The sequence below is a fragment of the Colossoma macropomum genome, unplaced genomic scaffold (assembly GCF_904425465.1).
Source record: "Colossoma macropomum unplaced genomic scaffold, Colossoma_macropomum, whole genome shotgun sequence".
Lineage (NCBI taxonomy): Eukaryota > Metazoa > Chordata > Actinopteri > Characiformes > Serrasalmidae > Colossoma > Colossoma macropomum.
The window spans coordinates 10,004,238-10,029,139 of NW_023494792.1; positions in this window are offsets into that span (position 1 = coordinate 10,004,238).

Genomic DNA, 24,902 nt, shown 5'->3' on the forward strand with positions numbered 1-24,902 from the left:
AAACAGCCTCAATTCATGTGCCATGGATTCCACAAGATGTTGGAAACATTTCTTTAAGATTCTGGTCCATGTTAACAGGATTGCATTATGCAGATTTTTCAGGTGCACATTAATGCTACAAATCTCCCGTTCTACCACATCCCAGAGGTGTCCTGTTGGATTCAGATCTGGTGATTGGGAAGGCCACTGTAGAACACTGAACTCATTGTTATGTTTATGAAACCAGTTTGAAATAACTTTGGCTTTGTCACAGTGCATTATCGTGCTAGAAGTAACTATTAGAAGATGGTTAAATTGTGGTCATGAGGGGGTGCACATGGTCAGCAACAATTTTCAGATAGGCTGTGGCATTTAAGTGATGATTCAGTGGTATTAACAGGCTCAAAGTGTGCCAAGAAAACATTCCCCACACCATTACACCACCTTTCCCAGCCAGGACTGTTGACACAAGGCATGCTGTTGGTGCCAAATTCTGACTCTACCTTCTGTTTTTCCAGTCTTCAACTGTCCAGTTTTGGTGAGTCTGTGCCCACTGCAGCCTCAAATTTCTGTTCTTGGTTGACAGAAGTGAAACCTGACATGGTCTTCTGCTGTTGTAGCCCTTCCGCCTCGTGGTTTCAATGTATTGTGCATACTGAGATACTTTTCTGCCCATGACAATTGTACAGAATGGTTATCTGAGTTACTGTAGCCTTTCTGTCAGCTCAAACCAGTCTGGCCATTCTACACTGACCTCTCTCATCCACAAGGTATTTCTGTCAGCAAAACTGCTGCTCACTGGATGTTTTGTCTTTATTACAGCATTCTGAGTAAAATTCTAGTGGCTGATTTTCTAAAGAAAATTCCAGGAGATCAGAAGTTATAGAAATACTCAAACCAGACTGTCTGGCACCAACAAACAAGCCACACTCAAAATTATTAAATAATTGCATGAATTAGTAGGTGTACAGGTGTTCCTAATAAACTGCTAGGTGAGTGTATGAGATGAGCTGAGGAGTGTGGACTTTGGAATCTGAAGGATCTGGAGAGGTTCAGTATGGAAGAATGGCTCCAGATGACTCACCATGTGTTCTCCAGTCTCATTTAGCATTATAGGAGAAGGCTCAGAGCTGTTATCTTTGCAAAGGGAGGCTGCACAAAGTATTAAATTAAGGGATGCCAACAATTTTGGCACATAGATTTGAGAAAAATATTTATTTCTTGATAAGATTTAGTTTTTTCAATCATTCTACTGCAAATAAAGGTTGGATTCTTTAAAATATTTTGAATGAAAAGCTATAAAGAATTGTTTTTACAGCCTGTTTTGCTCCTGTTTACCAATGGTGCCAATGTTTGTGGAGGCCACTGCATGGATCCACATACAGCCTATTACAGTTTAAGGAGTTAAAGGCTTGAGCACCCCCACTATTTTCTATTTTCAGCCTCTGTGACCAAGACAGTGGTAACATCAGAGGAGTGAGTCCTTTTGTGTTTTTCTGGCCCTTTAACTTTCTGTTCCGTCTCTTCTCTTTCTAGGCCTTATTACATGAGCTGTCGGACTTGGAAATAGAGGTCGCTTTGGACAAGGGCACAATCTCTTCCTCGTCTCACACCAAACTTTGAGTCCTGGCAGCGTGAGAGTGAAGTGAGGTGTGTTTGGCAGGGTGTGTAAGAGCTAGCGGGGCCAGTTCACTCCTGCTGAAGACTGCACATCTCTGGCGTTTTTGTGGTGGATGCCGGTGCACTGCTCCTGCGTGAAAGGGAGCCAGCCACTACGGAGAGGCTGTCAACTCCAAATGAGAAATTTTGGCCTCCCAGAGAGCATGTGCAGGTAAGTGGAAATGTTTTCTGCTTCATCTTAGCTGTGTAGTAATGGTGCTTTTTTCCTTTTTTGAACAGTAAGCTGAAACTTTTCTTGGCTGACCTTGAGAGAGGAAACATAATGCATCCAGCGCTTCACACGACATCTGCTGAAGTTTGATTGGATGGAGTATACTGGAGGAAAGTATGCATTGTGGCATTTTGAGATACACAATTTTTTTAAATGAAATGCAGCTTTCTTATATGTTTTGATGTATGTTTCTGTCACAACTGGCTTTGAAATAGATAGTGGTAAGATGTCAGAAGATGAAAAAGGCCATATTGCAAAATGTCAGTTTTACAGTGAATAAAGTAGTTTATTTAAGGAAAGGTATGAACTTTCAGAGAGGCTAAGAATGACATGTTCAGTAATAACTCCTATAGAGGACCCAGAACAGAATATGGTGGAGAGCAGGGCAGAAACTAACACAGGAAAAATGTGACATGGACATTTTATGTAGTTGAACAGGTTCAAGTGCACAGTGGAATTGAAGCCATGGGTAGGCTGGGTTATTAAAATACAATAATTTCTGCATGCTGCTGTACACTCACAGGAAAAGCTGTAATTAAAATACAGTAATTTCCTGTAAAATGAAAGTGTTTCAGTAACCAATAATTTACTGTAAATTTACATACAAAAAAACTCCCTTTTAATTTTACCAGACCTATAAATATGTCCACAAATCCAGTATAAAACTTTAAAAAGCCTTTAAAACACCAACATCTGAATTATCAGAATAAAAAAACGTTTAATCTTTTTTTTATCTTTATGCCTTTTTATTTTTCAGTTGCTGTCCTATCCTATAGTGCGATGCAGTAAATCTCAACATTAACCTCACTGTAATTTGTTGCATTAACACAGAAAATATCTTGAGATGAGTTGATTTCACAATAAAATGAACACAGTATTTTAAGTAACACTTTATAATAACTTTGTTTATGTAACCATTAACTGACTATTTATAGCTGTGAACAAATCATTTGTTATTCAAAATGATTTGAAAATGTACAAATCTTTATCATGTAGTTCTTGATTTCTGTATTCATGCTTATAAATGCTGTGCATAGTGTTTTTCTGTTCATTTACAATATGACCATTCATTAACCAAGCACTCAGGCACTCTTTAGATCCCTCCATTTTAAAGATGCAATGTGTGGAAATCTGCATACATTTTAATGTTACATTTCTCATATTAAATGGCGAAAATAGCAAAAATGACAAAAGAGCTTGTTTTTTTACTGTGTTTACATGGAGCAGGTGAGCCTTGTTTGTGCTGGACTGTGCAACATGTACACTGTCAGGGCGGAAAGTCAACAGGTTGCAGCGATTCTGGGATTTTGAATTCTTACTTATTTAAACTGACACTGCCTTGTTTGGAGCATTACAGTGTTATTCAAGACAGAAATCTACTTCAAAGTGTTATATTGTTCACTGCTGCAAGAAGGTCTACAGCTATAGAAAATATATTTACCAAGATGTTAACAGGAGTTATAACATGACAAAAGATATTTGTTCACAGCTATTGATGGTCAGTTAATGAATGTATATTACTGTGAAACATGGGTGTTTGTTTTGTGAAACCCGAGAAATTAATACTGGTGTACATTAGATCTTTGGCATTATATAATCTTCCATATGAGACTAAAACTATGTTAAAGCACCTGTCATTCATTTAATTGCAACTCAAAGAGAAACAGAGAAACATTACTTTAATGCAAAAAGTGCATATATACTGTAGTCTTATGCATCAGAGAAAATGATTTGTAAAGCTTTTTATCTAAATGTAAAGCTTTTATCTGTAAATGTTATGTATAAAAAAAATAGGATATATACAAATAAACAATAGATTGTAATTTTATGTCTGTAAGAGTGTTAGCTTAACCTTTTCCAAACATCTCCAATACCTAATACCCTACCTTATAAATTTCTAAATTAAATCGGATGTGCTTGTGGTGGAAGTTTAATAAATCTGTGCAATGACTGGAGATCGCTAAGAAGTCAGGAACCAAACCTGTATTCTATCCAAATCTACTGTCTTCCAACCAATATATTAATAACATGAAAATCTGGTTATTGTTTGTTGCATTTATGTTTATTTATATTTACTCTAATGTGATATCAAAAACTCATTTACTGCCAACTGAAATAATTCTTAAACCATTTTCTCCGTTGCCTAAACCTTTTGCACAGTACTGTATGTGTGTATACATATTTGGCTCTGTCCTAATCTAAACTGTACCATCTATCTTCACAGGATTCTTTCTTTTGTTTCTTAAATCTTCACAGGCATTGTTAAAATAGTCACACTGTTACACAGTTAAAACAAGTTACACTGCAATTAATTGGTCAGACAGCCTCTTTAATGACCCTCCCTCACATGTTTTAAAATGCATATAAAATGTGACATATGGCTTTGCCAATACACTGATCTCCACTCTGCTTCATTCACTGCGATCTAGAGTACGGGATATATATCTGCCTCTGAGCATGCTTAGCCCGATAAAAGTGATTAACATCCACCCACAAACAAAAATGACTGCGTATCATATATCACTTAGCTAAAGGTGATATAGAACAGGCCATTTGAGCAAGTAGTATGACCCATCTATGACCTTATGATAAACAAACAAAAGACGAATAAATATAAACATTTGTCAAGACATAAAAAGGCTTGCTGGAGGGAAATGAGCAGGACTGTTTCAAACATTTTGTTTTCTGTGTTCACTTCCCAACAGAGACCAATATCCATTTTTCTTTTAGTGTGTAGTGTGTGCTTTGCTTAGGGACATAGAGATGACTTATATGAAATTCATCAAGAGCGCTCATACCCTGGAAAATGGCTTTTTATTTTTGCTCCAAGAAAAGTTATGGAAAAGAGCCAGTTTATGCTTCAAGACCTCAGTGGAATTGAGTTAATTAGTAATACATATACACTAGGGACATTTTCCCCCGGGAAGTAATTATTAAGCGGTATTGATTTAAGTCATTAATTAATTCACTAAGTATATCCTTTTAAAAGATTATGAAAGATTATCAGTTTACCCTTTTGACTCTCTCATCTCAGGCACTATGTGTATTGAGATTGTAATATGTTTTACCCCCAACAACATTCAAAGTACCACTAGACACTGGAGCTATATGCAGTAATTATTCTGAAGCATCCTTGTTAAGAGCTGTGTAGCTTGAATGCCACACTGTAAGGCTCTGAAGCCCTGAAATATTAATACTCTGTAAATTTTATTTTAAAATTTTTGGGGGCGTCTGAGTGGTGCTGAGATAACGCAATGACAAGCAGAGGAGATCTGGCGAAGGAATTCAAGCAGTGTGGTGCTGTTTTCAGCACAGTGAGATTAAACTGGATGTATTCCTGGGTCAGTGGTGGTGGAGTGAAGAACGAGTTCAATAAGATATCTACAACTCAAGTGCTCTCATCCAAGCATGTTAAGGCACTTATCAGTGCTCAGGGACTTTTTGCTTGAAAAGTGAAAAGTGTTGGCAAAAGTGTGCAGCCTCCTAGACTACTTGCGTGTCCTAGAGTATATACCCGAGAACCTTAACAGATAGAGAAGGGTCACTGCGGTGGAATTAATAGACTGCTTTTCAGCCAATCTTAGATGTGGCTGATTCATAGAATCTTCATGGAATTCTGTAGCTTTTGAGACTCAGAGATGTAGTTTGTGAGATTAGAAGCTCTTGCTATTTCTTACTGTTGTTTGAAACCCCAGGCGTATTACAGTCTAACACTTATTATTCAATAACTACATAGACCACAAACTGACTGACTTAAATAACATAAGTATTTAATAGTAGGTTGGACCCACTGGGCGGGTGGGGGGGTGGTGGGGGGCCGGTGGGCTTGGTAACGAAGATACAGCAAAGCTAAAAAGAATAGCAGGTTTTGTATTCATAGACTTTTTTGACCAAGCAAATACATCCATTAGAAATGCATCCATCAGTAACCTTATATTATTCTGAAGAAAAAAATGAATATGAAGCATTTCCTTAGTGATATGAATTGTGTTCTGAATGTGTGCATGCTTTCTTGGGAAGTGTTGCAGTGCATACAGCGGTAAAAACAGTTCTTGCTTCTTTTAGTGATAGAAAACACAGTAGCACATAGAAAGCACCACTTGCACATGCTGATCCATTTTACTGCCCAATGAGGACATGCGTGTGGCCAGTGGTTTTGCCAAATGGAGTGCGGTGCCATTTTTCATAACTCTAGCACAGTGGCCCAGTCTCATACCCACGCCTTTCCATATTCACACTGTCACTGATGCCAAGTTCCAATCCACAGCACTCCTGCTGCTTTTTTGCCTGTGGTCATCCACAGCCTAACTGATGAAATTAATGTCCCTCATATCATAACGTTAATTGCTTCCATAATCATTATTTATGCAAATTCCTCTATTTTTATGATGCACGCAAAAAGCTACTTGAACGCTAATCATTCTTTCTTGTGGAGAACTTTCAGTGTGCTAAAGCTAAATGAGTGTGAGTTACAAGCTAGGTCCTTGAGGTGTACATGGTGAAAACACATGACAAAACAGCTGGACAGCACATATTATCAGCGTCAACCAGGCACATCAACCTAGAGATAAACAGCACCAGCTCAACCTTATCACAAACAGCCAGTTTGAAAACACACAGCATTTAACAAAAAATAGCGCAGCATTCATCAAAGAACCCTAAATATGTTAAATATCCAATAAATAAGATAATGGAAGTCTAGTAAACCAACATACCAATATACAGAGCTTTAACCACAGAGCTGACAGATCATATCAACCAGAATAATCAAAATACATACAGCAGCAATTAATTCACCAGCCTGGTAACAGGAAAATACTATGAAGTGGGTTTTCTCCTATTGAAATGCAATTTTTTAATATTGTAATTTTTCCAAAATTTTAAATTAGTGCCTCAGATGTATTAGCAGGGTATGTTACATTAGCCTTGTTTAGTAAACCTGACGCCAGAAGTTTTTGATTGGAGCAAATGTGGCCAATTTTTTCTTGAAGTGCGGCATTTCCTCCATTGCCAGCTGATTGGCTAAGGGCAGTGCACTGCATTTAATGGACAATTAGGAATCCACAGGGTGACCTACAGCAGGGACCATGGCAACAGCTTTTAGCTGTTGCAAATTTGATGTATAAACTGGCATTCATTTTCTTGATGCTCCAACCAGTTTCACACACAATTATCCAACCGATAGTAGAAAAGTAATGATTTGAACACATTTCGTTTTGGTTATTTCCAAGCTCCTAATGGACAAAATGTCCCTGCATGTGTCCCAGCTACTCTATAATGAGTTTAAGAGGACAAAGTTCAGGTCTCTGAACATAATCATGACAAGACATTAGGTTTGATAGGGTTAATCCATTTTTTAATTTCACCACATAATGGACTATTTGCAATGCTAGATAAAAGTCTAGCTTGATAAACTGTGGAGCTGAGCTGTGTTTTTGAGTTCTGAGATGGCTCTGATGCTGCTGCTAGAGTGTAAAGTGCTGATCCAGCTCCTCTTCCAGCTTGCCAGTTCCCTCAGCCTTTAAGAAATCAATAGCATTTGAACTCTTGCCACCACAGCCAACCACCACCACCACACACACATACCACAACAGATCAATCTGCTCTGCAACCAGCCCCAAAACACAGCGAATGATCCGAATTGTGGCAGTGGCTGCTATTCATGGTTTCTTTCTTTTTTTTTAGATGCTGGAGACTGGTCAGCCAGTGTGAAGTTTAATTCTCACTCTATTGCCTGCTGTCCTCTGCAGATTGTCAAAGGGACATTTGTCAGTGTTGACTGTGTGCTGGTCAGTGGGTGGTGGAGCTGGGTATGCCGTAATGGTTGCTGTGCAACAGTGAGTTGATTAGGAAACAGTGCAGTGTGACTTCACACAAATAAGCCATTTGGTATCAGGCTTCCCTAAAGCACTGTTAAACCATATAACTGTCAACAAATGTGTCCATGCAAGTGAAGCCATTTGGGGACTGTTCAGTAACCATATTTGAAACATGGTTTTTCTATTGCTAAAATAAGCCCAACAAGAGTATCTCATTTTTTTAAAGATAAACACAGTAAATCATGAGTGATTGCCCTCTCTAGACCCTACCGTTGTTGTAGAGAGTGTTATGTAAGGGATAATGTACTGCAGACAAAATCTTGACAATTCTCCAAAGCAAGCCCCAACAGGGTGATAAAGACCCTGGTGCTAAAGTGAGGGCGACATTTCCTGCAGTGTGATATGATTAGGTTGGAAACAGCTGTCATTAATCAGAGGCCATTATACAAAAGTAATGACCATCCATTGACCACAGTTCTGGGGGATAAATGATGTCGTGACATTAAAGACGAGGAGTGTAATGCAATGTTTACAGCTGTAAACATTCTTGCATTGTCATGTTCTTTGATTGTCCTTGGCAATGAGTTGTTAATTTCAGTGTTGTGTCTAGCAGTGGCCTGGGGTGGCGTAGGCCCCTCACAGGAATTTGATTGGCCACTCCTGGTGCCCTCTCCCTACTGAAGCTGGTAGTTAACTGGTTGTTAGGTTATCAATCCTGGATAGTTGGGCGTCCCTAGAGAGTGTATATATTCTACTGTCAATGCCTTATTTCTTTCTCTATACATGTTTAGCTACAAGAGCCACACTTTTTTTTAGCTTGCTAACTTAAAATGCAATTTTGTTGTTCACCTAAATAAATATCACATCTAAACTACACTAGGACTCTGTGCAGGCACAGAAACAGGCAATGGCCTGGAGGGGCACAGTAAACAGGAAATGGCCTTCCCCACACTTGCAGTGTGGCCTTCCCCACACTGCAAGCCACTTCGTGGCTAAGCTGTTGTTGTTCTTAGTTGCTTCAATTTCACAATAATAGCACTTACAGTTGTCCAAGGCAGATCTAACAGGACAGAAATTTCATGAACAGACTTGTGGCAAAGGTGGCACTGTTATAGGATGAAACAGCTGTGGCACTGAAACCTGGCTGAAACAGCTGAACTCAACAATAAGAAGGGGAGTCTGCATACTTTAACCATATATATATATATATATATATATATATATATAATAACGTATCTTATCCAGAGCTTTGTTTTGAAGGCTTCTTCAGCCAACAAGCTTCAATGTAGCCAAGAATATAGAATGTAACTTAAATGTTATTTGTTACACATTGTTTTAAGTGAAATGCTATTAAATGCTAGTTACTATAAATACTATGAACACTTTTTTTCCTTAAATGTGGAAAGATGGATTTAGCTCTGTAACTTTAGCAGATATTTCTCTCTCTTGTACCCTTCAAGTAACTTATATCTAAGAGCTGTCAGCATTCAAGCTCCATTTGGCAACAGCCATGCTTTCCAGCAACAGGTGTTTTTAAGCAAGCCGAGTGATGTATAACGCGAATTGTACTCTGATCGATTGATACTGCTGACGGCTGTTTGGCTGAAGAACACAGAGCCAAGCTTGTAGTGGCATTACTAAATTAACAGTTCCCAAAGTGATACTGGGGTTGGCTTTGAGACTTGCTTTCTGGTCGAGGGACAATACTTTTACATGGGTTTGCTCTGATGCGATCCCAGCCCTCATCTGCAGCCATCGGCACATTGTTTCTGTATATGTTCGGCAAGATTAAAATTCATGCAATGGATTTCACCACAGCATCCCATCCTGGTTCTCGCTTCCCCTCCCTGCCATGTAGCATTTGAGCAAGGCAGGAGTGAGGCAAGTGGAAAAAAGAGGTAGAAAAGCAAGACTGAGTAGGCCATTATGGAGCAGAGAGTGTATCCTCATGAGGAGGCGGCAGGGTTGAGATGGCCTAAATGAGGGAACCGCCGCGGCCATTCCTGGAGCCTCATTACCTAAATGGAGAGCCATCCGTCCTGTCAAGGTTTCTGAAAATCTCTTCTGACACGATTGCCTGCCTCTCTCCCTGCTCAGCCTAGAATTGCTGGATGAAGGGAGGAAAGGAGAGGAAGGAGGGAGCAGGTGAGGGAAAAAGAGGCAGCATGGAAAAAAAGCCCCAAAAAGCAGGTGCTGGCTGAGTGGTTGAACGAAGCTGGGGAAGATCTGTGCATTTGGTACAGTAATAAGGTCTTGATTAGGACTGGAATCCGCCGTCAGAGTCCATGAAGTTCCCTCAGACTGATGCTGCTTTTGCCTTGGCTGAAAGAGCTCGTAATCACTGGTCAGGATTTTCACTACAAAGTTAGATATTATGGGTGAAAACATTTAGGATTGAGTTGTGGTTCTGCTTCCAGTTAAGCAACTCTAAGATGCTTTCAGGCAAGTGTTGAGTCAGCCTGAACCTCCACTGGCAATGTTTTGAATGTCAGATGTTTGCATCTACATTAACTTGAGATTCTTTTTTTCGTTTTTGCATTCTCCTGGAAAGTTGCCATTTTGGAGATGTTCATTTTCTTGGACAACAACATGTTATTTGTTATGTCATTTACAATGTAGCTAACATGTAACTATAGTTGAATAGTATAATAACACAAAAGGGATAACTCTTAGCCTCTCAGGGAGTCATCAGGTGAAGTTGTGATGGACTGCTAATGTTCATTTGGGAAGTGATGGCGCTTTTATCCAGACGGTTGCTTTTGATATACGTCATCTTTTTACTGCACATATTTATTGTGCTAAAATCAGAGTCTGACAGAAATGACTAGACCGTGTGACTGTTCTTCACTGTGAATCAGCTATCTCACTCATAGGACCCACAGCTGTCACCAAACAAGGAAATATTGTACTATTAAACAGAACTGGTACTTATATATGTGTGTGTTTGTGTGTGTTTGTGTGTCAATAGATTGTATTTCTGTATTTATTGAACTAAATAAATATCATTAAAGCCAAAGAATAGTGTTAGGTAGGAGTTTTTATATGTTCCATGTATGCATCATTTAATGTGAAAGAGCCTTGAATTGACAACCAACCAACTTTACTTGCTTCACTGTTTCTACATTCCAGTAGTCAAGGACATCTGCTGTGGTTGTCTTCTGTGAATATGTGTAGCAGTTTATCGCTGGATTTCCTCAGTACATATTAGCCCCTTCAGCTGGTAGCTTGAGCTGCAGCTTACAAGTGCAAAGGAATATGACTTGGGGGTGTTACAGTTTGAAGAAGACCCTGAAAGCCATTCATTCATTTTTCTTAACTGATACTTTTACATCTTTTCATCCCCATAATCTCTCTCTCAGATGCTCTTGGAGAAATAAAGATATGATGTGAAAACTGCATAAAAAGGAGAATGTAGTCAGCTGTATTTTATCTAATAATTCAACCAAAATTATTTCATTTCTGTTTATTTGGCATTATTTTCCTCAATACATTGCCATTTTGTTCTATTTTTCCAGTTTTCTTTCTTTCTTCTTCTAAAGTCAGAATGTCAGGTAATCATTTGAAAATCTTTCCTCTGTAGGCTTCCATTGATATTAGAATCTGTAATAAACCCATAATGCAATAATGTAATGTTGTCCAACAATCTTTTCACTGCCTGCTGGTGCATGGTGATATAATTGAAATTAAAAACACATTAAGCAAAAGTCAATACATTATGATGGAAGACTGCAGAAAAAAACAAGAATTTTCATGCTTAAATCATCCTTAATATGACCTGGAAAATGAACTAAAATGATAAAAATAGTGAATGTGGATTTTAGGTCATATACATATATATGTTTGTTTGGGTTTACGCATAAAATGAACAGCCACACATTCAACTGATTGTCCTCATTATTTACCATTGCTGTAATATTTCATTTGGCAAGTTTTAATCAATTTTAGCACATATATCTACAGAGTCTGCAATCTTTTAACAGTGTCCTAACTTCTGTTTTAAAAGTCCATTTCTAGCATTTTTAGGCAACTATAACAGCATAGCTGTATAGCAAGTTCACTATAACTAGCATAACAGTGCCACATTTATTTTGCAAAATTGTGGTTTCATGTTTGAAATGTTTTTTTTTGGTTTGTTTGTTGTTTTAATCTGTGGTTGACAAAACCCTGAATACAGCAGACATGTTCCACCATTCTGTCTTATTACCTTCGCCTGTTGACCCGTCAAACAAAATACTACCATTACAGTGATGGTGGTAAAAAAATAAGGAGACTGTTTGAATGTGTGGCTTTTGGAGTCTATAATGGCAGCATGGCTGGCTAAAGCTATGGGAAATGAAAACTGAAACTTGGGAGCAGTGACACTCTGATAAACAGGACATGGCACCGTCACAATATTGTAGCATCCTGCTGGAGGTGTGGCCATGCAGAATGGCTATGTGCACAGGCTCTTACAAGGTGCTGGTACCAGAAGGGAAATCTTTAAGTGTTGTAATTAAGTTGTTGCTGTAGTTGGGATGTGTTTATGTGTTATTTGTGTGGGTGGTGTGGTTGCAAGGTGCGGTTGTGTGGCTACCATGGACTAGAATTGTGTGGCTGATGATCTCCCCCAGTATCCTGGTCGTTCAAGAGCAATGAGTGGCAGTTCTTTCCTGCTGTAATGTTAAATAAAAGAGCGTTAGCTTAAAGTGTTTCCCATGTTTTCTTGTTCACTGACGCCACTCTATTCATATTCATAACTTTTAGTTCATCGCACTTTCATTTTGTTTTGATTTTTTTTACATAGGAAAAGGCAACTGCCTTGTTAACTAACTGACATTTTTAACTTTATTTTGATCGTATTTATGTTTCAGCCACTTCTTATCTTGACCTGGTCAGATCTAAACTTAGGATCAAAGATTTGAAGTACAAAGTACATCTCCCCTCTCCCCCAGTTTAGCTTCAGTCTATCTGCTACACAGTCTGCAGCCTCTTCCCACTTCACCCCCACCTGCTCTCACCTCCATAACGCCTACAACCCCCTTCCCACCAGCTTCCATCACCATCACTGAACAGCAGGTCAGTTGTTTTCTCATGAAACAGAAGATTAGAAAAGCTGTTGGTCCTGATGGGGTCTCACCTCCACTCTGGCACTGTTCTGAACAGCTTTCTCCTATCCACTCATCTTTTCAATCAGTCCCTTACCCAGTCTGTTGTACCTGATTGTTTTTTAAACCTCTGTCATCATACGAGTTCCTAAAAAGCAGATCTCCTGCCTGAATGACTACAGATCAACTGCCCTAGCTTCCAAAGCCATGAAGTGTTTTGAGAAGCTTTTACTTCAGCACCTCAAAGTTATGACTGATACCCTCCAGAACTCTCTGCAGTTTGCATATGGAGCTAAACAGGTGTGTAGATGATGCCATTAATTTGGCTCTGTCCTGCATCCTGCACCACCCCTGACACTAATGCCTGTATGCTGTTTGTAGATCTTAGTTCTACTTTTAAAACCATAATTTCTGACCTTCTATACTTACTAGACAAAACTGTGGCAGCTCAGTGTCCCCACACCTGTCTGGTGCTGGATGCACATTTCTTGTCCAACAGGAGACAGTATGTCAGGGTGGGTGACAACATTTCTGACCCTCTTTGCCTCAATGCTCCCTGTGCCCTCTCCCCTGCTCGATGTGGCTCTTTACAAATCTCACAAATTCATGGGTACCACCATTCAGCAGGACCTCAAATGGGACAGACACAGCACTGCAATTATGAAGAACGTCCATCAAAGCTTGTATTTGGGCTGCCTCAATCACTGCTAGTGCAGTTCTACACTGCCATAATAGAATGTATCATCACATCTGGTTCAGCTCTGCATCTTTACACACCAAGCATAAACTTCAATGAATGGTACAATGCACAGACAAAATCTGTGTCTGTCGTCTCTCCACCCTCGAAGATCTTTACTCATCTAGGATGAGGAAGAAGGAGTGGAAAATAATGGCTGACCCCTCACATCCTGGTCACTCTCTCTTCCAGCGGTTTCCATCTCAGTGTAGCCCAAGAGTGAGAGCCCTAAAGATTTGCACCCACCACCACCTCCACACCTGCTTTCCCCAGGCCATCATCCTTCTAAACAGGGACCCTCCTTACACCCCTCTGCTTTAAACTGCTGCTCATGCACTTTATTACACATATTGTAATATAAATACCGTACCATAATAGAAGAACCAAAAAGAGTTCTTCTATTGTTACAAGCTTGACATCATGGCAATAGAAGAACCTGTTTGGGTGCCATATAGAACCATATACAACACATTCTCCATCAGTCTGAAGAACTATTTCACTATGCAAAGAACATGCATATTGTACTTTGAGTGTTCATGGTTTTATATAGAACCATTGCCTTTACGAAAGAATCCTTGAAGAACCATCTTTTTTTAAGACTGTACTGTATGTATAGCTACATGGAATGCTTTTGGCCTTCTATTTATTGTAATGTTGGTGTTCAAATTCACATGGCTGCCACAAGCATACTTGTGTGGAAATGTACAATTAGTTCAGGTTTGGGCTGCAGGGCAGGGTTGGCATGCACTGCGTTTTTGAACACATATTCACTATTTGTGCAGATTTCACATGGCTTCCTGATTTTTGCAAAAATTCTTAGAAATACTTTATGAGACTATGTTCTGGAGGGAGAGCCTATTATATTATGTACACAGACAAGCCAGCCACATATACCCATCCACACATGCCTATAGAGGAATGTGTATAAATTATGCACACAGTATTTTCAGCGCCTTCAGCGGATGTCTGGAGATTTTGACTTCAGTGGAATGGCTATGCGCTCTGCACTGGATCATTTCAATGCCGCATTCACTTTCCTTACAGTGTGGCCCTGTCATCAATAGTCATTTGGAGCAGAGATGCTTTCCACAGCACCGGATGCAATGAAGATTCATAGCTGCCATTTGAAAAAAGGGGGAGTTGGGGGTGGGGGGGTTGGGGGAAGAATAAGAACTGCACACATAATCCATGGCTTCTCTCCTCAGCACTGTGGCCTTGTCTGTCCATTCAGGCGAGGGAAAGAGAGAGCAGGAGGAGAGAAGGAGGGAGGGAAGGAGCTGATGACAAATCTAAGCTCCAGTAAATGGGTGTGATCTAGAATATGGAGTTGACACGAGGGCCAATCCAAGGCCACCCCTCATTTCTGGAGGATATATGGAGTTAGCCAATCCCAAGAGGCCTTAGGTGGAGCTATAGCTGTTCTAATTATGCTCTGGGTGCCTGTTTCCCTTTTACACTGACCTACCCGAATCCTACCCCAATCCATTACAACAGAACAGTCACATACGGATCCCAGCTCAGCATGAAGGAGTAACTTCTACTAACATTTTTAATAATTCCCTGCTGCAATTAACCTAGTTCTGAGTCATTTTGTTATTTATATTCAAGTGCTGTCCATAGATCAGTTCAGCACCATAGTGATTAATGTCCACACATGGGATTAGCATTAGAAGACTGGATTGGGGTTTTGTATTGAAAACGTATGTTAATTCACTTGAATTCATTCTTGTGTTATTGCTGTATTCATTCTTATATATTAGTGATAAGGATTTGAAGCAATTTGAATTTGTTATTGTTAACAGAGATAAAAAGATCTTAATAAACACAGAGAACTTGTAGAGAAAGAGAGCTAGACCTTGATTTGCCATTTCAGGAATTTCATTTAATTCTGATTGTTATTTATAGCAGCAGTGTGGCCTTTGGTCCCAGGCATTACGATGCTCATTTAAAAAAAATAAAAGGCTCTCATTTATAGTGTTTGCAATGACAGAACATTAGTAACTAACACAAAGCTGTAGTTCAAGCACAAAAACAGCGTACATGGAAACCATGAACTAATAATATGTGACACCTGTGAGTTCGCTCATATTCTGACTTTCTTCTTTGATACATTTAATCATGTTTAGCTTCTTTAGCCAGTTGATTTGATTTGATTTGAGCTGCATAAGGAAACTCATTATATTTGCCTTATTGTTGAAAGAAAAACTCCTTTGTATAGTAATTCTAAATAAAGATATCAGTGGTGTCCTTTGAATAGACAGCTGAGAGATCTGAAAAGACCTGAAAAGAGGTAAATGTGGTGTAAACTATAGTCTGCCTCAACTGTGGTAACTCTTTCCATAGTCTTACTATTGCTGACTAGTTTACTCATTATCTACAGTTGTATGCCAAGGTTTAGACATCTTTGGCCAAACTACATGTTGTTTTTTCTCTGTGAAAAGTGAAAATGAGTTAACACATCCTTTACAGGGAAGACCTCAAATATGGCATTTTCTACACATTTTAGTGCACAATTTCTATTTATTTACTGAGTTTAACATATCACTGCTCTCAAAACAAAACCTTGTATCTCCAAAATGGTAACTTTACAGGAGAAGGAAAAAACATACTTAACTTTTAATGTAGGTCAATGTAACCAGACACTTACAATAAAAAATGTGCCATAACTTTTGCACAGGCCATATATTGCTGCTGTCCAAAAAAAAAACCATGCATCTCCATTTTTGTTGATTTTTATTTTTCTACATCATTTCAACACACAAGCTGTCCTTTACGCTGTGTGAAAATATTATGATGAATGGACCAATAGAAATGCTCTAAAATCACTTGGAATAAAACCTGTTTACATTAACTTACACTGAAATGTAAAAGTGTTTTTGCCTTCTCCTATAAAGTTGCTATTTTGGAGATACTCGTTTTTCTTTGGACAGCGACAATATATGTTTGATTGTTTTCCTAATATGTTGAATTCCAGAAATAAACAATAACTGTACACTGTAATGTGCAGATGTGTGTTCTTAGCAGAGAATCTGTTAACTTATTTTCACCTCAACATAACATGTAATTTGATCAGGGGTGCCCAAATATTTGCATAAGGCTGTATACTTTATGTAATAAGTTGAGATCTGCTTGCATGCAGTTGACACCGTCTCCTACTTCTCTACCCCACCTTTAAATCAGGCCTTGTCTGATCTGCAGGTTAGAAACTGTCTACATTATACTGACATTACATTGCTATTTTCAAATCAATTCCACAATGAACTCACAATGGTGAGAGACACTGACAGTCTAACAGGTTGTTTTCTGTTGCAATTGGTAGCACTTTACATTTGAGAGATGCAGATCAATTGTTCAGTGAGCTTTCTTATCTCTATTCTGTTAGAATAATATTAATTATATAAAAGCTACCGCTACGAACAAAGATGTCATACCTTCAGATGATACTGAGAATGTTTTTTTGTTGTCAAATCAACATCAGTTTTGTTTGTTTTGTGCTTTTCACAGTAGACATTGCCTCAGAGCAGGTACCTGTAACCCAAAGCAAGCTAAAACCAACCTTAGATGACTTAAAGACAGAAACTTGCTTGACAGAGAAGGACCAAAGCTTAATCCCAATCATATTTAAAATAAGCAGCTTCTCACTTCCTTTCTCTGTATACTTCACTGCAAACCCACAGTGCATACATGACTTCGAGAAGTCAATTGTTATTACTTTTGTTTTGCTGTACTACATAAATGTACTTACACAATTATATATTTTATTGAATTATACAAGGAATTATATTTACATTTTATTTACATTTTGCATTGACAGGTTTGAGTCTGCACTTTGGACCTTTTCATTTCTTTCAATGTCAGGAAATAACGAGTGTTTTTCTTTCTGCAATAACTTGTCGTCAAATAGCTCATATATATCCAATATCTTCAGGTTACAAGGTTAGAATCTTCACTTTCCAAAGAGAATCTCTGCTTCTTTCAACGAGCTCTAAGTGGGAAATAATTATTGTAAATTACAACATGCTTTTGCTGTGTGCCATAACTACATCTTCTAATGGTAAAAATGTTAGTGAATTTGAGCACTTAGTCATATAGTGATTTGCTCCTTTCAGAGTTATGAGTGAAGAATACATTATTAGTAGGTTACAAGCCTTATCTGGACTATAAACTAAATAAATGAACAAATAAATACCCAAAAAATGAATGCGTGGCTGAGTAAGAGAAAGGCACTTATTGAAGGAGGCATTCCTTGTTTCTAAATTAGAAGCAGGCCAAAGACGCAGCAGGATACCCATCATCCTGATAGTCAGCTAATAAGTTAAATATAGATGTTTAGGAACAGTTGCAGCAGGCTTGCTGTATTAGAGATGGAAATAATCACACTGCAGTCTTATACAGGGCCTTATTACAGCCAAACATTTTTGTCTGTGTTGACAGTCAGAGATGTGGGTTATCTTGCTCGCTCAATTGATTGCCGTACTTTTGAAACTCCATTTGCTGCTGCTGAATTTGCCAAGAAAGCAATCTGGTGCAAAATATCTTTAATACAAAATGAGATTCAGACCTCTGTAAAACTGCTGTATTTAATTCCACTAAATCAGTTTAAAGATTTGCTGTATGACCATCTCACACAGGAGTCTACACGTTTTAATAAATATCACGTTTATTGTGGTTAAGTTTTGCACTCAACTGCCGGTGAGAGTTTGGTATTGATCCAGATCCCTTGAATAACTATATGGATCGTTCCACCCAATTGGCTCAAAAGTCAAAACACTATCGGAACTTTACCAAATAGTTTGGTAGTGGCTGTTTCATTAATGACAATTTTAGCTGATTTTGAGCATAACTTGAAAACACTAGTCAGCACACAACTAGCAAACACAGCTTTGAACAGTTGTAGAGACATAAAATCATATCAAATATCATATTAAAACACAAAAAAGTTTACTTAATTGCAGAAAATATGTGTTTCAGTAGTGACAGTTCTTAAGATTTCTTAACATGTGGGCATGAAGGACAGGGATGCAGTTTTACTTCCTGCTCTGAAATGCAGGGTGTGGCTACAATAAGGCTCCGCCTACAAACTAAAACTCTTTGCTTTTCGGTAGTGATGTCAGAGCCAGTTTATGAGGAGCCTGGGCTCTTCCTTTATATCAAAAACAGGACTGCAAAATGCCAGAGGGCGCCCCAAAGTGAGTGCTCAATGAATGGGGGTGACGTTACTGCCACTGAGTGCTGATTGGATGGTGAGCGGGGCGACTCATGGGCTATTCAGGCTCATTGGCGTCATGAACGTACATTAGATGACTCAAGTTCAAGCTCTTAAAAATATAACAGTGGTGTTAAAATGTTTCGTGCTGTTCTGTGTTTAGGATATGAATGCATTCTTTTATCTTAAACAATGTTTAAGCATTTATAAACTATGATTTTGCTCAAATGCTCCATCTTAACCCATTTATTTTGGACACACTTGGGAGCTCCCTCTAGCATTTTTGTTTAAAAATTAAATTCACAAAACAAGAAACTAAATCTTTCCACTTCACTTTTAGAGATGTCAAAAAGATCTTAAAAAAGTTGAAATTAAGGGGTTTGGTCGAATGGTCCAGAGCTATGCAAAAGTCTTAGGCACCTTAGGATAATGTTTAGACCATTTATCTTGGCAATAAGTGTACGTGTTCTTGTAAAAATGCCATATACCATTAGAATAAATGTGAATAAACATAATTGCTGTAATAAAGTTTCCAAAAAAAGTAGCTGATATCTTATGTGATAGTCTGAAGAACAAAGTTTGGTTCTGATTTCAGCTCAATGCCATCAAATGAATTTGTTAAATTTTATCATAAGCACACCTGAAAGATCTAAGCAAATAAACATCTACATTAAATTAAATCTAAATTGTGCCTGAAACTTTTGCATGTGTGTATGCACTTATAATGGCAAAATGCTTTTGAATGCTTTGTTTCCCATTTCTTCTTGTGTTCCAGCTGGAGTCTGTACAAACCAGATACCAGTGTAAATACTTAAAGCTTTTCTTTGGATGTCTTTTATTTATAAGACATGCTGTTAACTCATCTCCTCAGGCAAAACGGCCCACATGTGTTTTATCAAGGTACGTCAGCAGAGAGGCATAACAGAAAATGTATAGAGCCGTACTGATAAGAAAGAGAGATGCTTTGCCCATGTGAAACACTGACTTCTTGAGAGCACTGAATATTTGTGATATGAAGTGCTTTTTTCCATGTGCAAGTCATCTTTTCACTACCACAGCACAATGTAAGCCATCTTTGCACTGCAGTTGCACCGTGTAAGCCATCTTTATGCACTTTATTTTCGCTGTGGAGTTCTGCTACTTACAGACAAGCAGTAGTTCATGTTTACATAAAGCACAAAAGAAATGGACTCTTGGATAATAGTTTATTGGCTCTGGTACAGGAGCTGAGAGGTCAAGAAATCACTTCTACACGAACGAGTCAAACATTAGTTTTCGAAGATGTTATAATTTCAAAATGAGATATATGATATATATATATATATATATATATATATATATATATACATATACACAACCCCATTCCCAAAAAAGTTGGGAAAAAGTCATTTACATTGCAACAATTCAAGAATAATGTTTCTCAATGTAAAATAGCAAAGAACTTTTGCTTTTCATCATCTGGAGATAATCTGGAGAAATCTCTGTATGCAAGGGACAAGGCCAAAAACCAGTATTTGCTGGCCGTGATCTTTGGGCCCTCAGATGGAACTGCAATAAAAACAGACATGATTCTGTAGTGGAAATCACTGCATGGGCTCAGGAACACTTCTGAAAACCACTGTCTGTGAAAACAGTTTATCACTGCATCCTTAAATGCAAGTTAAAACTCTACTACACAAAGAAGAAACCACATGTAAACAGGATCCAGAAATGCTGCCACCTTCTCTGGGCCTGAGCTAATTTAAAATGGACTGAGGTGAAGTGGAAAAGTGTCCTGTGGTCTGACGAATCAAAATTTGAAATTCTTTTTGGAAATCATGGACGGTGTGCCCTCCGGGCCAAAGACCACTCAGCTTGTTATCAGCGCACAGTTCAGAAGTCAGCATTCATGATGGTATAGGGGTGCATTTGTGCACACAGCATGGGTGATGTGCACATCTGTGAAGGCACCATTAATGCTGAACAATATGTTTTGGCAACATATGCTGCCATCCAGATGACGTCTTTTTCATGAAAGGCCTTGCTTATTTCAGCAAGACTATGTAAAACCACATTCTGCATGTATTACAACAGCAATGGTCCTTATTAAAAGAGTCTGGGTGCTAAACTAACCTGCCTGCAGTCTAGACCTGTCACCACTGAAAGCATTTGGCACATTTTTAAATGAAAAAATATGACAAAGGAGACCCTGAACTGTTGAGCAGCTAAAATCATATCAAACAAGAATGGGAAAACAAATCACTTTCATAACTACAGCAGTCAGTCTCTTCAGTTCCCAAACGCTTACAGAGTGTTGATAAAAGAAGAGGTGATGAAACACAGGGGTAAACATGCCCTGTCCCAACTTTTTTGGAACGTGTTGTTGGCATCAAATTTAAAATGGGCATATATTTTAAAAAAACAATAAAATTTCTCTGTATTCATATATATTTAAAAACTGACACAACTATGAAAAAAAGAAAAGAGGAGCAGCTTCTTGAAAAACACACCTTACCAACTGTTAAGTACAGGGTGGATCTATTATGTTTTGGGGTTGTGTAGCACCCAGTGGCTCAGGCAATTTTGTGGGGACAGAGAGAAGAAACAAAGTTATAACAAGACACTGATTTAAATATCGATCAGAAACAAGGATTAAGGTTTTGAAATGGCCTTCATTGTGCGAGGAGTGAGGAGTCCCCTGACTTGAATATCATTAAAAATCTGTGGTTAGATCTTAAACAAGCTGTGCATGTAAGACAACTTATGAATATTTTGAACTAGAACCATCTAGTATCTATCTATCTATCTTTATATATATATATATATATATATATATATATATATCTATATATATATATATAACATGCAGCTTGTGCAACAGATATTGCACATTTAATAAGTACTATACTAAATGTGGGCTTGGCCTTGTTGTATTTGGTCAGAAAGGAATCAAAAACTGAATTCCAGTCTCTGTGGATCTTTTCTTATATTTGGAATAGAATAGAAACCAAAGTGATATGAACCTACCAGACTAGAAACCATACAGCTGTGACCTGACCTCAATTTTAACCGCTGTTTAATCAGCAAAGCTACAGAATCTCTACAGCTCACTGACAATGCTAAGTGAAGAGGGTGAAGAGAAAAAAGGTCATGAGTTAAAGCTGAGTTAGAGTTGATCTAGATCCCAATTATCGAGTGCATTATTGCATGTCAGTAGGCAAGCCGTATTACAGATGGAAATAAGTGCACTCTGGTCTTGTGCAGGACCTTATTACAGACAGTGCTGCCAGACAGTAGGAGTTACTGTCTGCCTCCTGTCGTTTTATAACGTAAACGAGGCTCAAAAGAAAAATAAATGAGCATTTCTGCCTATGTGCATGTGTGTGTCTGTGTTTTTGTGCATATGCCATGAGTCCATGCATGTGAGTGTGTTTGGGGGGCTTGAGGTGAGTTATCTTTGACTTTCAGCAGATGTTTTATGGCCTGTGCTGGGTAAGTGCACCAGACTGTCAGAGTGCTTTATCGTGCAGCTTTTTCCGTAAATGCAAATGCTGGGCCAGAAACTTCCTCATCACCAATCTCCGTCATTCGCTCTCAAGTCTCAAGGTGAGAGAGGGGAGAGACAGGCCGCTTCACACGCTCAATATCTTCATACTGATTTTTCACTAACACTCTGTCGGTAAATATAAGGTCATACTTTGTTTTCGTGGTGCACTCTAGATAGTAGCTCATTTTATATTAGATAGAGTATGTCAGTGAACTCCAGGCTAAATGATGATGATGCACACTTTCTCTCTTTGCTTGTCTTCTCAGGAAAATTGCAATTTTCCTTTGTTTGCAGTTTAATGGTAATACAATCAGGAAAATATTTTGATACAAACAGTCTGCTGAAATTCTGTATTATTGTCCCATCTATATAGAAAAACGCAAACACTAACATGATGGTGAGACAGCTTATTAGCTCTCTATCCAGAGGATGCAGAAATCACATCACTCCCACACAAATGAGCCCTGCATTACTTCTTAAAAAATGCATGCAGTGAAGATATGTAGAAATTATGAACATTGCTAAAACATGCTAAAGCCCTGTTCATACCTATTCATACATCTGATCAGAAGTAGACAGTGAGATTTATACCTGTTTACCGAACTGAACTGACGGCCTTATGTGTCAGATTCTCCGCTAACGTAATTAGGAACTGACACTGGCATTTCCATGTGTCTCAGATGTGTCTCCGGTGACCACTTGTGATTGGATTTTGTGACTGGAGGAAGGAAGTTACCAGTCAGGAATCCTCAGGACATTCTAGGCAATTTTTGTTTATTTTTATTTAATACATAAATAATCATCATGCTTATTGTATTTAAATTCTATAAATATTGTAGTAATATTCTAATATTTCATTGTTTTGATTGAAAACAAACGTTTAATTCTTGAAACAACCAATTGAAACTTATCCAATCATGATTTTTTTTCTCTGTGGTATCTAGATAGTTACACCCAAACTAGGTCTCCTGTTGGTAAGGCCTTCAGGAGCTGAACTGAAGGCCTAACGTGTCAGATTAACCACTAACATAATGAAAAACTGACACTGTAACAGCCAGTCACATTTTGATTCCCAATGGGTGGGAACAATTTAGTGAAAAAACATCACTCATGGCCTTCTGGGAGTCCTACATATGTCACTCTTTGTGAATACGAGTGATAGCCTGACCACTGCGTTTCCGTCAAAAGTTAAAAATGGACAGCCAGAGCAGCTCTATGCCGGGGCTGTTTACTGAGTCACTGTAAAACTGCTACAAGGTGAAACATATGCTCATGTCTTTTGCAAGTTTCAAATAAAACATGTCTTTCAAATGTTAATGTTTAATTTAGAAATTTAGAATTTAAAACATTTTCCTTATTGTTTTGAAACAGAAGAGCTTGATATAGTACAAAATCATTGTAAAAGGTTTGAATAGTACTGTTCACTCTCCAGTCTAAACAGTTAACACATGGAAAAAAGTTTAAATTCATTGTTTCTATATGTTGCCCATTCAACCTACAACAGTTTAGCTCCACCCATTCATCCTGAAGTTCTAAGGAGTGTTTCAGCCCAGAGCACTAGTTGAATGAAATATAATACAGGGCAGTAACAAAAACAAGCTGTTTAATTCTAAGGGATAAAAAGAGGATAGAAAAAGTCATATAAAAATGAATTATGGGTGTTTGGTAACATAAATCCACATAAATGTTATAGGTGGACCTCAGCAGAAAAAATAAAATGCAAGAAAAATGTAAGATATGGGCTCTTTAATATATCCTACAACATAAACAAAATATTACTATTAATATTATTATAATACTTTTTTGTGTGGATTTAAAAGGAATTTTCCAAAGGAATACAAAGCCCATCATTTGAAACCTGTAATAATCTGAAAGTGGCAGGTAAACCAAACCCGTGTTTTGAACTGAACTGTATTTTATCTGATATAGTAACTGCTATGCCGTATGAGGACTTGGCCTCATTGTACTTGATCATAAAGGAATCAAAGCCTGAATTCCATCTCAATCATGCCATTAAATCGATCTCTCTATTCTTGACAGAGCAGCAGAAAGGCTGCTCTCTTTCTGTAGCCTAATCAGCGAACTCGCCCTCTCTGATGGGGGAGGTCCATTACGCAACTCTAACTGCTGCTATTGTGTTGATGGGCCTTTTTTTCCCTTTTCTTTTTTGCAATCTAGCTGTCTGGCATAATCCAATCTGATTGGCTTGGCCTTTTCTTTTTCTGCTAGCTGGGTGTCCTGGAGGTAAAGACCTCCATCACTCGAGCAGAGATCAAATTAATTCAGGGTTTGGGAAACACGCCACTTTGCACTCTATAACGTTATTGGAGATAAGGCTCCACAATGATGTCTCGCCTGTCCTTTATCTGTCCCTGATAGAAATGGCCTATCAAGCGTCCACACTTACAACTACAGAACTCTAAAGACACGGCTAATGTAGAGCTAATCAAGGAAGATTTAGTGGTTTTAATCAAGCTTAAATGGATTCATTAGAAACCCACTGAAAATGGCAGAGACAATATGACAGTGTGGTGGAGATAAGCTGGTGAGGAGAGGAGCAGAACTTGTGGAATGGATGAGATGATGTTGGGTGATGCTGATTTTTGGTATATTTTTTTGACATTGACACAATTGAGAAAAATGGTCAGACTGAAAATGTAA